General features: G+C 51.7%; 1 protein-coding gene and 1 long non-coding RNA gene across 3 annotated transcripts in view; one reads left to right on the top strand and one right to left on the bottom strand.

The window, feature by feature from the left end:
* The window catches only part of Elfn1 (extracellular leucine rich repeat and fibronectin type III domain containing 1), a 66,653-nt gene that overhangs the window by 14,042 nt on the left and 34,985 nt on the right, over positions 1-17,626 (bottom strand). The window lies entirely within an intron of this gene.
* Positions 2,537-7,674, top strand: LOC143437483 (uncharacterized). Its single transcript, XR_013106932.1, has 3 exons — positions 2,537-3,085; positions 5,610-6,116; positions 6,256-7,674. It is a non-coding gene; the product is annotated as an uncharacterized LOC143437483 (long non-coding RNA).

Genomic DNA, 17,626 nt, shown 5'->3' with positions numbered 1-17,626 from the left:
TATGTGTGTGTATATGAGTGTGAGTGTAAGAGTATGAGTGTGTAAGTGTGCATGAGTGTGAGTGTGTGTAAGTATGTGTGAGTGACTGTGAGCATGTGTGAGAGTGTGTGAGCATGTGTGTGGATATGTGTATGAGTGAGTGTGAGTGTGTGTGTGTGTGTATGAGTGTGTGTGAGAGTGTGCGTATGAGTGAGTGTGTGTGCATGTGTATGAGTGAGTGTGTGTGTGAACATGTGTGAGTGTGTATGAGCATGTGAGTGTGAGCATGTGTATGAGTGTGTGAGCATGTGTGTGTGTGTGTGTGTGTGTGTGTGTGTGTGAGACACGGACTGCACCTAGCTGGAGCAGGGTGTGGCTTTTCATGCAGCTGCACAGCTAGCTCTCCAACTCTGAAGAAAGAAAAAAAATTAAAAACCCCCAAACCAAGTAATAACCCAGAGAATGGTGTTTGCAACAGGGAGGGTGCTGGGCCGGAGTGCAGGGCAATCAGGGGTGCAGAGATGTGTGGGAGACTAGTGTGGGTGGGCCTGGCCTCAGGCTCACATGCAGTCCTCAGGGACACAGCTTCCTCAGAGGCCTGTGGCCCAGAGCTCAGGGTCCCTGCAGCCCCACCTTCTTGCGTCATTCAGCTCCTGCTAGGAAGCTTGAGGAAGGATACAGCTGGAGCCTTCAGGCAGATGGAAGAATCTGAGGTGAGAGAGTGGGGAAACAAGCCCTCCACAAGGACTACCGAGAACTCTGTCCCTAGGAGGGTCCTTGGCTCCCTTCAGCCTCTTTTATTGGAAAGGATGAAAGTCTGGCCAAGTAACATAGCTTCTGGCAATGTTAGAGCCTAAGGAGACCTCCCCACCAGAATAAAAGTCTATCTCCCTCACCCTCCTGGGGTGGAGTTGCCACAGCCCAGGACAGAGTCAGGATAGTGATGGAAGCCACAAGTCTAGAATTTTTCTATCCTGAGAACTGCTGAGGCCAGTGCATATGCTCGTGTGGTTTCACACGAAGCCATGCATCCCGAGTCCACGACTCTCACTGTGCCCGCTCCTCGCCACATGTTGTACATGCACGCCTGCTTCCTGTCTCACCGCCGCCTGGCAGCTGGGAACCTTCCATATTTGGTGTCACAGTTGGGCCTGGAAACCACCCAACTAGGGCGTGAGCACAGCCTCAGGGTCGTGCCAGGCTTGCTTCCTGATAAAGTCCTTGGGGGTTTAATCCTGGCCCATGGCTCCCTGCCAATTTGCCCAGGTCTCTGGGTCCCTGTCTGTCACCTGCCACCTGCAGGCAGTAGCTTGTAGGCCAGGCACCTCCCAGCTAGAGACCCCCAGCCTTTCTAACACACACACACACACACACACACACACACACACACCCTTCCTTTTTTCTGCTCTCTGAGGAAGACCCACACTGCTGATGCTGCTAGGACCTCAGGGCTGGCTGAGGAAGGTTTTAAGGCTGGCAGCCTTCCTCTGAGGTCACTATCCCATTCCCCAGGTTCTTTCTGCCAATGCTAGGCAGGTCCTGCCCCTGCCTCAGCGGGCTGAGCGGTGCCATTTCCCACCTCTGCTCCGGGAGACCCTGGACAGCCTCCCAGACCCCAGCTTGCCCCCTCTTTGGCCTGATGAGCAGACTATGGGTTCTGTCCCCACCCAGTCACACTGTGACAAGCTTGAAGATCCTACAGTGATATTTCTTTCAGCTGGGTTAGTGGCTCAAGTCCTCGTGTGCCACAAAACTTGCCCCACAAGTGGGCAGAGAAGTGTGGCCCCAAGCCACCCACAGGTAACAGAAAGACAGAAGACAAACTTCAAGAGGCAAACTCCGTTGATGTCGTAGAGACATGCTGAGCAGAACAGAGGAGACGGTGCTCCACCTACAGAGGAGATGGTGCTCCACCTACACCCTAGTTGTGGGTCAACTTGACACAAGGAAGAGTCATCACAGAAGAAGGAGCCTCAATGGAGAAGAAAAACCTCCCTAAGATCAGCTGTAGCAAGCCTGGAGGGCATTTCCTTAATTAGTGATGGATGTGGGAAAAGTCGCACCACAGTGTGTGGGGCCATCCTGGGGCTGGTGGCCCTGGTTTCTATAGGAAAGCAGGTTGAACAAGCCATGAGGAGCAAGCCAGTAAGCAGCATCCCTCCATGGCCTCCGCATCAGCTCCTGCCTCTGGATTCCTGCCCTGCTTGAGTCCCTGCCCTCAGTGATGATGAATTGTTCTATGGGACTATGAGTGAAATAAACCCTTTCTTTTCCAAGGTGCCTTTTGTCTTAGTGTTCCAATTGTAGCAACAGTTACCCTGACTAGACATTCCAGTTTGGTCCAGCACTGCTTGACACTCAGTTGAACTCAGTTCTGACCTTGAGGGACATGAAGAAGTCTGACCCACATCACACCCCACACCTCCACACCCCCAACCCCCACCTCAAGCAGATGCCGTTCTGAGAATTCACATCTGTTCAGACGTCCATAGCATACAGTTATCCCGTGAGGCTAAAGGGACTGTACCCATACAGATGGTGAGCACAAAGGTTAATTCACCTGCCTCAATTCCCACAGCAGTGCGGTCAGAGTTCAAACCAAGCAGCCAGGAGCAGAGCTGCCTGAGGTCACATGGCTTGTAGGTTGACAGTAAGATCCAGGGTGAATGAGAAACCCCCGAGGGATAAGGCAGAGAGGCTCATGGGTAATGGCGACAATTAGGGGGTTTCCTGGGACCTGGAATCCACAGAGCATGTGCAGGGCCACAGCCCCAGGCTGAAGGTGAATACTGACTTCTCCACGCCTGCTTGATGAATGGGGCCGCAAAACTGCAGGAAAAGACACTCATGCCTGTGAGCCAAGATCCCAGGCCGGATCTAATCCCTGAGGATGCTGTGGGAGGGGTGGGAGGATGCCCCCCACCCAGGAGTCCTCAGAGAATCGGGAGGAAGTAGCGCAGGGCATGTACACTGCGGACTATTATTATACGGTGAAGAAACAGAGCAAACCACGCAGTCAGAAGGACACCACTGAGCTCACCTGTTTCAGTTACTGTCCCTGTGTCAGAGTTTCAGAATTTGCAGCGGTCTCCTTTGCTGGGCTGGGGTAAGTGCAAATATTCGTGAGAATGAAAATCAAAAACAGAAGGAAGGGGGAGGGGCTCGGCGGGGCAAGGGAGATGGCTTCCTGGGTAAAAGGCCACACAGCGTAAGAATCTGAATTTAATCCTAAAAGCCCCCTGGGGGGAGGGGCGGATACAAGAGCACCCTTGGAGCTCGCTGGACAGAAAGCAGGCAAGTTAGTGAATTCCACACCCAACAGGAGACCTTGTCTCAAAAGATATGACAGGATAGTCAGCCACTGGCCTCCACACTTGTTCACACGTGTGCATGTGCACACACACACATATATACACATGCATATGCATATATTCATGCATGCACACATATATATGCACATGTGTGCAAGTGCATACACACATGTACAATCACACACAATCACACGCATATGCACATACATGCAAGTGAGCACACACACAAACATGCACACAAGTGCACATACACATGCACTCAAGTACACACACAGACACACACACGTACACACACACACACCATACATAGAAATGACTAAGATCCACCTATGATTCTAGCACTCAGGAGCAAGAGGCTGAGGCAGGAGGATTGCAAGTTTGAAGCCAGCCTACATAGGAATCCCATGTTGGATCCCTTCCTGGACATTATGATGGCAAATTCTCTTCTGAGGACCTCAGCAAAATTAAAAGTTTAAAGACAAGCAGAGATGAGGGACGAACTGCTACTGTGTAGCGGGAAGCCGCCAGGAGTGGGAGAAGCCACCTGGGAGGGATATCCATTGTGTTATTCTTTATACCTTTGGTCATAGTAAATATTTTATAATTAGTGAAATATTTATTAGGGATTCCTTAAATATTTGAGATGTCTTGAATATTTTATAATAAATTTTAAAACGTTTTGAAAAGGAACCACTTGTGGTTTCGGACTGAGTCCCCCATCCACGGAGGCGAGCAAGGGCAGGCTGTGTCAGGGGTCCTTAAGCCTCAGAGGGAGGTGGGTTGGCATAGCAGCTTGTGGGGTCATGCTGGGGTGTGTGAGGAGTGGAGATCAGGTGTCTGTCTGTCTCCAGCTCTGGATAAGGGTCCTTCTGGAGAAAACTCACTCTGAGGACCAGGATGGGATGCCAAGTTGTTGCAGGGTCTCTGGGCAGCAAGAGGCAGCATGTAATCCATTTCTTTGCCTTTGTAAGGACAAATCCTGTCAGCTGCAGAGGGACACAACTGGCCATGACGCACAGTGCAGAAAAACCATGGGTTCCAGGAGGTTGCATCCCCTCCCTTTCTGAAGACAGTGGATTCAACTTTCTGAATACCCCCTAATTTGGCCAATACCTAACACCTCTAATCCCCTAATATCCCCTAACCTTTAGCAGTTCTCAAGCTGCGGGTCTTGACCCCTTTCACAGGGGTCTCCTAAGACCATCAGAAAAACAGACCTACATTACAATTCATAACAGTTGCAAAATTACAGCTACAAAGTAGCAACAAAAATAATTTTATGGTTGGGGGTCACCACACCATGAGGAACTGTTTTAAAGGGTCCCAGCATTAGCAAGGCTGAGACCAGCTGCAGTAGAGGAACCTGAGGTTGCAGGTGGGCTCAGCTGTTCAGCTCCATCCAGAACCTCACAGTCTCTCCAGCCACCCAAGAGCTACCAGCCCACCTTAGCCTCTGCCCCAAGATCCTAAAATTGCTGGTTTCGACCCAGAGAGGGCAAAGGGCTATCCCGGAGACACAGGCAGATTAGGATAGAACAGGAGAGCTACAATCTTTATGTTATCTTTTAACCCTTCCAAATGGCATGGGAACAACTCCCTGGCAAGTAGATTCCTGCGCTCTGTCCCCAAGGCTTGGGGAGGCTCAGAGGGGTTAGTGGCCTGGGCAGGAAGTCAAAACTCAGACTGTGCAGGAACTCTTGAGTGGTTTTATTATTATTGATGTGAGCATATACGTATGCCGTGCATGAATGAGTGCAATCGAGTGTGACGGAGAGTGTGTGTGTGCCACCACACACGTGTTGGGATGGGAGGACAGCCTCAGGTGTCAGTCCTGGCCTTCTACCAGGATGTCTTCCTCTCCCCTGCATAGCTAGCTGACCAATGAGCTTCTCGGGAGTCTCCTGTCTCTGCAGCTCATCTCCCTGTAGGAGTGCAGGAAGTGTAGACAGGCGACATAGCATTTGATGTGAATTTGAACCCTATCCCCATGCTTGCATGGCATTTTATCTTCGGAGTGATCTCCCTGACCTCTCTCACTAACTTGAATATCGCATAAAGCCTTGGACTCACAGCCGGAGCGTGGATAGACCCCTCTCTGGCTGAGCACATCCTACGGACTCAACGTGATGATTCGTGGGGCTCCTCGAATGTGCTGTGTGGATGCTGGGCTGAATCCACCACTGTCTCCTCTCTCCAGTGCCTGTTCTTTCCAAAGTATACTGGTTTCGTCTTGTTTGGTAACTTCTAGCAAGAAAGAGCTTTCTGGAAGGAGGCTACACAGGGTCCTAAGGCGCCCTCATGCCTGCTGTCTCCCACTAGGTTCAAGGATCCAGGACATCCATGGAGAATCCAAGAATCCTGCTTGGCTACCAACTTCTATTCTCTTTGTATCCTTTAAACTTGAGGTTAGCGAGATGGCTCAGCAGGAAGAGGGGCTTGCTGCCAAGTCTGACAACCTGAGTTCAATTCCCAGGACCAGCATGATGGGAGAGAACAGACTGTAGCAAGTTGTGTGGACCCAGACACACATGCACTCTCTCTCTCTCTCTCTCTCTCTCTCTCTCTCTCTCTCTCTCTCTCTCTGTCTCTCTCTCTCTCTCTCCCTCCCTCCCTCCCTCCCTTTCTCTCCTTCTCTCTCTCTGTCTCTCTAATAAGCCCAAACCCACAAGCTCAAGCAGGATCCATGCAATGATACTTCCTGATGTCCTTGCAATTGGTCACAATTAGTGCCGAAGCCTCAGAAGGGATGAGTAGAGCTGAAGATTCCCAGCATGCACTCAATCCATGCATATATACTCTTTGCCCAGCTGGGATGCAGATGCAAAGGTAGGAGCTAAGACAATCACTTCAGCTCAAAGAAGCTGCAGGGAAAGATGCCTGCCCTACGTATGCTGATCACTGACCTCTGGGCTTTTGGGGGAGACAAACATTTATCTTATTTACCTTGTTTTGGTTCATTTTCAAGAGCTTCTCCCTGGAAGATACGATTACTGGAAAGAGGTCTCAGCAGGACCATGGAGGTATCTGAAGGGTGAGGATGGGAGTATATCCTTACACCCCAGCGTGTCCCTGCCATATCAGGTCTTTCTCTTTCCTGCCTCCCTCCATGACCCACCCTGGTGACCCTGTCTAGTGCTCACATGAGCTCTGGAGATGGCAGCCATGCAGCACACCTCAGAAACTAAGCCTCAAGCTCCCACTTAGGGCAGCCCGCCTGGAGCTGCGGCCTATTGAGTGTTTCATGAGGAGGCAGCCCGTCGGATGCCTGGGATCTCAGAGCAACAAGTGGGTAGCTGGGCTGGGAGACCTGTGCTGGAGCCTGGGCCGAGGCCTTCTCCTCTCTCTGTCTGACCTCAGCCATGGCACCGAGTCACTTGAGCAACATGACAGAAGGCCTCAGGCACAAGACAAGGCGCTAACCAAGAAGGCACTAACCTAAATGCTGCCTTCTCCTGCAGGAAGCTCTCGCCTCTGGGACCGTGTCTCCCCACATCAAATCACAGCCCTGAAGAAGCTGCAGCTGGCGACAGCCTCTGCGTCCTCAGCCTGCTGCTACTTAGGTCTCTCCAGGATCACTCCAGTCCCTTCTTCATTTTGGCCCACCCCTCCTCTGTAGCTCCAACAGAGCTCACAGTGATGCCCTGAGGCATGTTGGGATGGTGGGACAAGGGCACAGCCATTAGGAAATGTGGGTTCCAGCGGGGCATGTGCTGGTATATTCAGCTAACAGCCTGGTTGGCAGGAGAGTGAGTTCAGCTGCCTTCCTGACAAGAAGAACCATCTACAGGATTCTTTTTCCTCTCTTACATTCTCTCTTTTTTCTTGCCTGAGCCACAGATGCAATGGCTGGGGTATAGCAGCTGCCTTAAGATCACGAGGACAAATGCTCACGACGACGGCAGAGGAGGAACCAGAACCACTGACTAGTCCTCGGGATGGTACAGTGCAGGCCTCTGTTTTACACACTGGCACGGCATAAAAGAATGCTGAACTGTTTTATTAGGGAGTGGCTCTCAATTCAAATTCTCTGTTAGATGCAAAGTCTCAGACCAGGGTTAGTGGGTCTTAACATTCTCATTCTCTCTCTCTCTCTCTCTCTCTCTCTCTCTCTCTCTCTCTCTCTCCATCCTCCCTCCCCCCTTCTCTCTTTAATAAAGCAATAGCAAGCCTTGGGCTCTAAGCCTCCCTGGGGCTAGAGCGTCCAATGAGAATTTAATAACATTGTTTTCTTTCCATTGAATTTATTTTTATGATTATGAATTCTATTTATGGCCGGGGAGACCTGTTTTCCATTTGTGTAGTGCTATAAAACTTCCCTTTATATAAATGTATTTAAGTTTTTAAAAAGCAGATTGATTTAGAGAGACGCTGTAAAGGGTGTCGCGGCAGGGGAGGTGGGGTTCACGAGGGGCACAATAGTGGAGAGTCTGGGCCTATTGCCCAGTCTTCAGATCATTCAGTCACCTCTGGGGATGAGGTGAAGGCAGGGCCCTGAAGGTCACAACTGCCTGCTGGGAACATGGCCCTGCTTGCCCAGGGGCTCATCCAGCTCCGATTGCCCTGGAGAGTTTCTAGAAAGCCAGTCTCAGAGCCATGGGCTGAACAATTTGGGGTTAGGCGGGGGCAGGAGTCTGGTCACCCCAGCCTTCTTCAAGATGCTCTACCCGCCTGTGGCAAGACTTCAAAAGCAGGGGCTGCGGGAGCTGGCGTGACCTTTTGCTAATTAGCTGGCACTGTTTGCTGCGCTGTCTCCAGCCGATCCCTAGACAGCGGCTCAACAGGCCAACATGGCCGCTGTCAGGCCCCTGTCGCCCTGGGGGCACATAAACAGTTCTGTGCTGGAAAAAGCGTAGCAAAGCTGGAGTTTCTGCGAGTAAGGAAGGAGGGCAGGATCACCAGGACGGCTGCGGCGGCTGGCTCTGGACAAGTCAGCCAAAGTTATGTGGATAACTAGAGAGATGCTGTGTCCATTTCTCAGACAAGGAAACAGGTAGAAAAGAGGGAGGGGCCTTCACAAAGGGTCTGGACTCCAGCTCCCCAGGCTGCCCTCACCAGAACCACCAGACAAGCTCAGTCCCTGTCGTGAAGACAGAGTCTAGCCACGGGCTACCTATCATGGAGGGGCCTTTCTGGACTCTTAGTCGTGGCTTGGGATGAAGTCTCTGCAAGAAACAAGAGAGACAGGAACGGAGAAGAGGGGATGTGGCAATGCTTGAAACACTAGGCACAAGGGATCTAGGGAATGGGGTGTGGCTCAGTGGTAGAGCCCCTGCCTAGAATCCCCCAGTGAGGGGCTGGGGTGTGGCTCAGTGGTAGAGCCCCTGCCTAGAATCCCCCAGTGAGGGGCTGGGGAGTGGCTCAGTGGTAGAGCCCCTGCCTAGAATCCCCCAGTGAGGGGCTGGGGGCGTGGCTCAGTGGTAGAGCCCTGCCTAGAATCCCCCAGTGAGGGGCTGGGGTGTGGCTCAGTGGTAGAGCCCCTGCCTAGAATCCCCCAGTGAGGGGCTGGGGTGTGGCTCAGTGGTAGAGCCCCTGCCTAGAATTCCCCAGTGAGGGGCTGGGGTGTGGCTCAGTGGTAGAGCCCCTGCCTAGAGTCCCCCAGTGAGGGGCTGGGGTGTGGCTCAGTGGTAGAGCCCCTGCCTAGAATCCCCCAGTGAGGGGCTGGGGGCGTGGCTCAGTGGTAGAGCCCCTGCCTAGAATCCCCCAGTGAGGGGCTGGGGTGTGGCTCAGTGGTAGAGCCCCTGCCTAGGATCCCCCAGTGAGGGGCTGGGGGCGTGGCTCAGTGGTAGAGCCCCTGCCTAGGATCCCCCAGTGAGGGGCTGGGGGCGTGGCTCAGTGGTAGAGCCCCTGCCTAGAATCCCCCAGTGAGGGGCTGGGGGCGTGGCTCAGTGGTAGAGCCCCTGCCTAGGATCCCCCAGTGAGGGGCTGGGGGCGTGGCTCAGTGGTAGAGCCCCTGACTAGAATCCCCCAGTGAGGGGCTGGGGTGTGGCTCAGTGGTAGAGGCCCTGCCTAGGATCCCCCATGAGGGGCTGGGGGCGTGGCTCAGTGGTAGAGCCCCTGCCTAGGATCCCCCAGTGAGGGGCTGGGGGCGTGGCTCAGTGGTAGAGCCCCTGCCTAGAATCCCCCAGTGAGGGGCTGGGGTGTGGCTCAGTGGTAGAGCCCCTGCCTAGAATCCCCCAGTGAGGGGCTGGGGCGTGGCTCTGTGAGAATGCTGACCTAGTATGCAGGAGTCCTTCATTTCCATCCTCAACACCTCCAAGTTATAACTCAGTACCGGCCACTGAGAAACAGTGTGTCCTGCCCCTGGGTTCCTGAGGAAACCCTAGTGAAGCATATGTGTGCCTCCTTCAGACCTGCAGGAGCCTGGAGGCCATCTGCTCTGCCACCTGCCTTCCTGGGTAGTTGGCTGGGAACTGTCCCATCCTCCATTCATTCAACAAACATTCATTCAGGGCCTGTGTCTGCTAGGTCCAGGAAGCTGCATTTTAATGTGTGAAATGTCAAGCCTAGGGCACAAAAAGAGGGAAGGAAAGGGGTGGACCTAAAGGAAAGGGGTGGGCCTAACGGAAAGGGCCTAAAGGAAACCTTAGAAGGGCAAAGAGTGGGGACATCTATAGGAGTGGATGTTGCCTATAGATGTTAGCACAGGCAGTCTTCTTACCAGTTTCTTGATCAACTACTTTCCCCTGAGAACCTGTGCATTCCACAAACACTATGCTACAGAGACCCAAGAGGCCTGCACAGATTTTTTTAAAATGGAAGTTGGGGTGGAAGATGACTTCCCCAAAGCCTAGCAGAGACACTGTTTCAAAGGCAGCCAGTGACCATGTGAATAGAGCCATGACCTGGACTGAAGCTAGGCTTCATGTGGTCTTGTAATGTCCACACTCTTGGCTGTGCCAATGGCCTGAGGTCAGCGCAGCCAAGTCTGCCTAGCTTCATGACAACCCCATCTCCGGGTCTGTGTTGTCAGGAACGTTCACTCCCTTCTCTCCACGTGAAGCACAGCAGAGACTGGGTGCCTGCTGTTTGCGTTTCTGAGTCCCAGGCTCTGTGGAGAATTTCCGTCCCTGATTCCTCCTTGTCCTCCGAGAGGCCTCCTGGGCTACCTGTTCCAAGGACTATCTTCCTGAGAGGTCTGGTGCCTCCTGACATCCAGCAGAGAAAGGTACCACATAGGCCCATATCATCCCCACAGGATACAGGAGAGCATCCTACAGATTCCCAAATGCTGTAACCCAAAATGTAGAATTCTTCAATGCCCAAATGCAGCAGGCATGCAACCTCTGGAGAAAATTCCACTCAAAAACTAGACTTCCCTTGGATCCCAACAGCACCTCCTCCTGGTCAAGTGTGGTATTACACCCAGGCACCACTAGACAAGTCAGAAAGAGTCCTGCAAAGACCCTAGAACCGAGGGATCCAAGCCCTATTACCCCAACAAGGTACACCGACACCATCTTGTCCAATACCCACCACCTGTAGGTGGACTTCTGGTCAGCAGAGCACCTGCCAATGGCTGAAGTCTTGTCCTCCTTTCCCACCAGTGTCCAGCTATGCCTGTGGCTATTTTGTGGTCCTGACACCCCATAGCTGCCCTTTCAGTTCTGAGCTGTCCCCTGTGGCCTCTGTTACCTAGGGACAGGGCTTCTGCATGTGACTCCATGAGTAAAGCACCTATCTACCTCCGTCTGGCTCTACCTCCATATCCATCACAGGCTGGCCAAGCAAAGGTCACCATCCCAGGGCACAGGCTGTCTGAAGCTGTCCAGGGACCACAACTTGTGGAAACTAAATCAAGAGGCAGAAGTCTTGGCTCAAGGGCAGACCTGTAGCTGAACTAACTAGTTTTGGAGAAGGTGGCCACTAACAAGGCCTAACATCTACCTAGAAGATCACTATCAAATGCATACATATGTGCATTCAGTAGTTCATGCATTCATTCATTCATTTGTTCAATCATCCATTCACTTATTCACTTGTTCATTCATTTATTCATCCATTCATGCATTCATTCATTTACTTGTTCATTCATTCATTCACTTGTTCATTCATTCATTACTTGTTCATTCATTCATTCACTTGTTCATTCATGCATTCATGCATTTATTCACACATCCATCCATCATTCATTCCTGCATCTGTCTATTCACACATGCATTCATTCACCTTTCCTTCATCCATCCATCCAGCCATTCAACGCATTGGCCTTTGGTCTCTGAACATCTAGAACGTACATAGATTCTCTTGAATCATGAATGTCACCATGTCCCTCGGCCTTTCCATTTAGTCTGGGGGTCTATGGCTGAGAAGAGGAATAACTTCTCCCAGAGTCATACATCTCAGAAGAGGTGCATCATGGGGTAGGAAACCCTGAAAGCAAAGAGCTTTATGGGGTAACGAGGAGGCTCTTGGGTATTTGTGGCCCTGGAAGACTGACAGAGCTGGATGACCAGCTGGGTCTGTACCTGTACTCCCAAACTGCATCTCCCGGGTTAGCAGGGAGTGTTAAAGGCAGCAAGGAACCTGTCACTGGAGGATGTGTGTGTGTGTGTGTGTGTGTGTGTGTGTGTGTGTGTAAATAGACAGTGAGTGGCAGTAATTACCTAAAATTGTGGGTTAGAAGCAGATGTACATAACCAAAAAATACACAGGGATGTGAGGGGGGAGCACTCATCAATTAGAACTAATTACTTAACAGCTAATTCAAATAATAATGGACTGTATTTGAATATGCTAACAAGACCGAACCTGCCTCTGTAAAGGTAAATGGAACAAAAATAGCAGAAGGCCTTGGGGCTGAGAGGAAACCCAGGGAAAACAGCCACGTTCCTCCCCCAAGTCTGGCCCTGGCCACCAGCTACTCTGTATCTCCTTTACTGGTCAAGGTCCCTGCTCTGAGCCACCTGTCAACCCCAGGCGGCCCCAGCCTCCAGTGCTTGGCAGGCAGAGGCCTGAATACAGGGATGTCCAGGGGAGACACAGGAGTGCACGCCCAGTTAGCCCTTTGACAAGCCTGACACAGGAGAGAAAAGACACCAGCCTCAGGACAGGGTGGGGACAGCTTCTGCCATCATCTAAGCTAAGGTGGAACCCTGACCCAGCACTGCCACAGAGTGTGAGTGGAGGTCATGGGATTGGTGACAAGGGCTCTGCTGTCCCACTGGGCTTTGAGCCAGTTCCGTGTTCTCATAGCTAGTGCTGGCTGTCACACCCAAGTCACGGCAGCTTCCAGGAGTCTGCCACGTAGCGTGAGCTCAGGCATGTACACGTGACTGCACATAGGTATATGCATACGTGTGTACACACCTGTACACAGGTGGAATGAGGGCTTCAGGCGCATTCCCTGGCCTTCTGGGAGATGACTGTGTGGTGAGTCTCTTCAGTGTATGATCCTGACAGGCTCAGAGGTGATTAAAGGCTTTGGTTGGCCCCTCACATGTGTCTCCGAGACAGCATAGATGACAGGTTGGTGGCTCTGCTGGAGGGGACACACACGCACACGCGCGCACACACACACACACACACACACACTCACACACACACTCAGAGAAGCTGCAGAGAGGAAGGAACACAGTAAGGAGGCATGCCACTGGGCCTACTTGTAGCTAAGATCTGTAGCTCGGGCACCAGCTGCTTTGAGTCAGGTTAGGAAACAGAGTTCATGGATCCTGACTGAGGAGTAAAAGTCCTGCAGGCTCACAAATGTGTGGTGGCATTCAAGTGACATCCCTGGCTGATGGGTCTTCAGCAAGTCCCTGAACAGCCTTGCCTCGGTTCCCCTCACTTGTGCCTACCTAGGAGTCTCAGCCACCACCTGGGCTGCAGGATCAGAACTCAGGACCCATTCTGGAAGCATAATTGTCTACAATACTGGGGAAGAGAGAGTCAGACCAAATCCAGGGACTCTAAGATGGGAAACTGAGAACAGGATTCTTCAGTAAAGTTGCAATGGGCCAGTTAGTGCCTGGGCCCATTACATAGGGAGGTAAATTGAGGCTCAGATGCCAGATCTCTCAGCTGGCTTGAGGGAAAAGGACATGTAAGGATCTAAGGACCCTCCATAGATGGGTACCTTTGGGAAGGTCATGGCCTCTGGGTCAGTGCACTAGCCAGGGCAGGTGGTGTCCTATGCCCCAAGTCTCTCAGATGAAGGCACCCCTAGTGTTCCCAGGATAACTGATCCGACTTGCAAATGTCCGGAGGAGAGGGGTGGGAAAAACCAACAGCGCTCAGAGTTGACATTTGCATTTCAAACACTTATATCAGCAAAACAAATAACAGTAATTATACCATTTGCATATTTGTGCCGTGATTGTTTAGTGTGGGGGGGAGGAGGGGTGCTTGCTGATGCCAGCAGTCCAGCCTCCTGCACAGCTGTGCCTCCCGCCACTGCCTGCCTGCCAGCCACCCCTGTCCCTAAGACCACACATACCTCAGGTTCCCTGCAGGGAGGGGACATGACCCACCAATACCTGACCCCATGATCCTAGCCAGGCATGAGCTCCTCACCCTATCCCGAGCCCTCTAGTTCTCCACAGTGTCTCTCCCCTCACTCAGAGAGCCCCACTAGCCTAGGAGACTCAGACCAGGATGTCTCCAGCTGGCCCCTCCCCATCACAGGCAGTTTGGGGAGAGGGCGTCTTCACCACCACCTTGATCAGAACAAGCAAGGTCTCTCATATTGTAACTCCAGGCCACCAAGGGCCTCGAGCCTTCCCTGTGTGGGGCTGCCAACCCTCCCCTATTACACAGGCAGCCTAGGCCAACGAAGGATGACCTACTCAAGTCCCTGCTTTTCACCAAATGCTGGACTTGCGGATCAGGGCATGAGAGAGACAGAGTGGCACAGCACAGCTCTGAGAGCTGATGGCAGCTTCCTCACCCTGACTCCGACACCAGGAATACTCAGGATTGCAAGTCCATCCCCTGGGCTACAGAGGCAGGTCTTCCTGGCCACCTTGGGAGGGTAGGACACCAACTTCAGGAACCCACCTCTGTGACCATGCTTCTGCCCCATAGAGGTCTCCACCCCAATGCACCTTACCCTACGTACACAGCTCACGGGGACATGTGGAGCCAAGTGACCGGTCCTGTTCCCTCACCCAGGTGTCAGGCTATGATAACTCATGTCAAGTCCAGCAGATGACCAAGGGGGTTCCGTTGTTCCTAGACATCAGTTGGAACTACAGACAACGGAGAGTACAACTTCTCACAGGAGTCCCCACAGGGCCTGAGTACCACAGCCTCATGTGGGATCCCAATACAGCACGAGCATCCCCGCAAAGACGGGGAAACCAAGGAGACCGGCATGGGAATGCAGCAGGAATCAGCTGAGCTGAGGAAGTGGACAGGGGCACCAGAGTGACCATAGCAGGTGTAGGAGGAGCTGTCCAGAGATCACCAGACAACCAAGGGAAATTGTCACACCAGGCATGGTAGGATTGAGACAGCTGAACCTAGCTAGCTTTCAGGCCCACCTGGAGTATGAGCATGGTGTGTGTGTGTGTGTGTGTGTGTGTGTGTGTGTGTGTGTTATTGTGTCCATGGTCTAGTGTGTGATGTGATGTGTAGGTGTGCACATCTGTGTAAGATCATGTATACTCAGAGGTTCGGTTGCATGGGTGTGCTCGTGTGTGCATGTGTGTGCATGTGTGTGCATGTGTGTGCATGTGTGTGCATGTGTGTGCATATGCATGTGTGCATACTATAGGTTTTCTCAGGTGATGCGAGTCCTTTTATCTGGATCAGGGCTGATTTGGACAAGGGACTAGGAGTTGGTCTGCAGACCCCACCCTAACATCCAGTATGAGAATAGGAAAAGTACAGACCAATCAAAGCTGGGAAGGAAGCTGGCCCCATGCACCAATGTTCCGTCCTAGCCCCAACACAAGGGCCACTACCAAGAGATGAACACGCCTCTAAACAAAGATCCTAGAAAGATAGCAACTGTGGGTGCTACCCCATTAGAGGGGTAGCATGTGACTCTCATTGTGGGGTGTCCTAGTGAACCATCCCCCAAGCTTTCTGTGATCTCCATCTTCTGAGGCAAAAATTCAGGTTCACAGGTATCAGCTCACTTGACTAAGGTGACTCAGAAAGGCTGAGATTTGCAATGAGCCTGTTTGGCCCCTGTCTGCCTACAGGGCACACCCCAGCACCCCCATCCCTCCAGACAGCTCTTATAAAGGTGTCACTAGTCCCTTGGTTGTGTGTGTGCATGTGCATGCAGGCACACACTACATGTAGAAGTGTACATATATGTGTGCATACATGTGTGCACGTGTGTGTGTGTGTGTGCACGTGTGTGTGTAAGCCAGAGGTCAAACATGTGTGCTATTCTTTCGATGCCATTGTGATGGTTTGTAAATGCTTGGCCCAGGGAGTGAGACTATTTGGAGGTGTGGCCTTGTTGGAGTAGGTGTGTCACTGTGGGTGTGGGCTTTAATACCCTCATCCTAGCTGCCGGGGAGCCAGTATTCTGCCAGCAGCCTTCAGATGAAGATGTAGAACTCTCAGCTCCTCCTGCACCATGCCTGCCTGGATGTCACCATGCTCCCACCTTGATGATAATGGACTGAACCTCTGAACCTGTAAGATAGCCCCAATTAAATGTAGTTTTTATAAGAGTTGCCTTGGTCATGGAATCTGTTCACAGCAGTAAAACCCTAACTAAGAAAGCTATCCACATTGTGCTATTTGTTTGTTTGTTTGTTTGTTTGTTTGAGACAATGTCTCTCATTGACCAAGTTGGGTAGGCTGGCTGGCTAGCAAGCCCCAAAGATCTTCCTGTCTCTGCCTTGCTGCAATAACAAGTGTGCACCACCATGCCCAGCTTTTTATGTGGGGTGCACAGGGTTGAACTCAGATCCTCAGGTTTGTGCAACAAAGCACTTTACCCACTGAACCACCTCCCCAGCCCCTGCTTGGGTTTTTTGAAACTGGATCTCACTCTATACTCCAGGCTAGCCTCAACTTCTCCATCCTCCTGCCTCTGCTTCCCAAGGGCTGGGATGATGGGTGTGTAGCACCACACCCAGTTTAGAGCCCCATTTTGCAGAGAAGAAATTGAGTCCTAGCCAGGGTTACACAGCCTGTGGCTGAGCTGGGCTGAATTCTTTGCTTTCAACTTAAACCCAGGCAGAAACAGCAGCTAGGATGGTCCCTATGGTAATTAGGGCTGCACAGTCTTGTCCTGATCTCCACCCCACCCCCCCGCACACACACACACACACATGATGGCTGCTCAGCACATCACCTCCCCCTTTCCTTCAATCTCGCCCAGCTGCTCAGCACAGACCCCAGAGACTCTCAGGTGCAAAGGAGGCCCTGCCCCCTGGTGAACCTGGAGCAGCAATTAGCTTCTCACCCCACACCCACAGCCTCACAAATTCCAGGTAGAGTAAACAGTTAAATGTGAAATATTAAGCCATAAAGGGAAAAAGCTGGGTGGAAACCCAATCCAATCCTTATGAGGCCTCAGGAGAGAAGCTGGCTTGCCAGGCTCAGGAGGAATAGAATAAATTGTAAAAGAAGAGAAAAGCAAATTTGGCCAAATGAAAATCAGGAAGAGGTACATAAAAGAATAACAAAAAAAATTAAAACCTCTGTGGTACCAAGAGGAAATGTCTGTGGTACAGCTGGCAGAGGTGGGACAATACCCACTCACACTGGCATTGAAGCCCCAACAATGTTTGGACACACGGGCAAATAATCAGGCTCAAAGAGAAATATAGAGATGCCTACAAGTACATGGCTATGTTCTCGACCTCGTGCCTCAGGGAAATACATTTTGTAAGAATTCTCTCTCTCTCTCTCTCTCTCTCTCTCGCTCTCTCGCTCTCTCGCTCTCTCGCTCTCGCTGTGTGTGTGTAGTGTGTGTGTGTGTGTGTGTGTGTGTGTGTGTGTGTTTGCATGAGCATGCATGTGAGTGCAAGTGCCCCAGGAGGCCAGAAGAGGGCATCAGATCCTCTGGCGCTCAACTCATAGATGGTAGTGTGAGCTGCCCCATGTGGGCTCTGAGATCTGACCTCAGGTTCTTCTCAAGAGCAACAAGTGCTCTTAGCTGCTGAGCCTTCTCGCCAGTGCCAGAAATGCATATTTGTATGAAATAAGATGAAATTCCTCTGTGCTCATCAAGCAAGGATTGATCTAAATAACAAATAAAAAACCCTAAGTTAAGGCTAAAACCCAGGCTCCAGAAAAGCTCTTTAGACTGTGGTTGAATGGGCCAAGCTCTTTTGCAAAATCATTTCTGAGTACAAATTAAAAGCTCCTTAAAATATGCCTTGCTTCAGCTGGGAGATGGGTGGAAGGAGCGCGAGTTCCAGGCAGCAAAG

This window comes from Arvicanthis niloticus, chromosome 24 (genome assembly GCF_011762505.2).
Source record: "Arvicanthis niloticus isolate mArvNil1 chromosome 24, mArvNil1.pat.X, whole genome shotgun sequence".
Classification (NCBI taxonomy): Eukaryota; Metazoa; Chordata; class Mammalia; order Rodentia; family Muridae; genus Arvicanthis; species Arvicanthis niloticus.
Note: the sequence above shows the minus strand (reverse complement) of the source record. Positions and strands in the feature narration are given on the sequence as shown.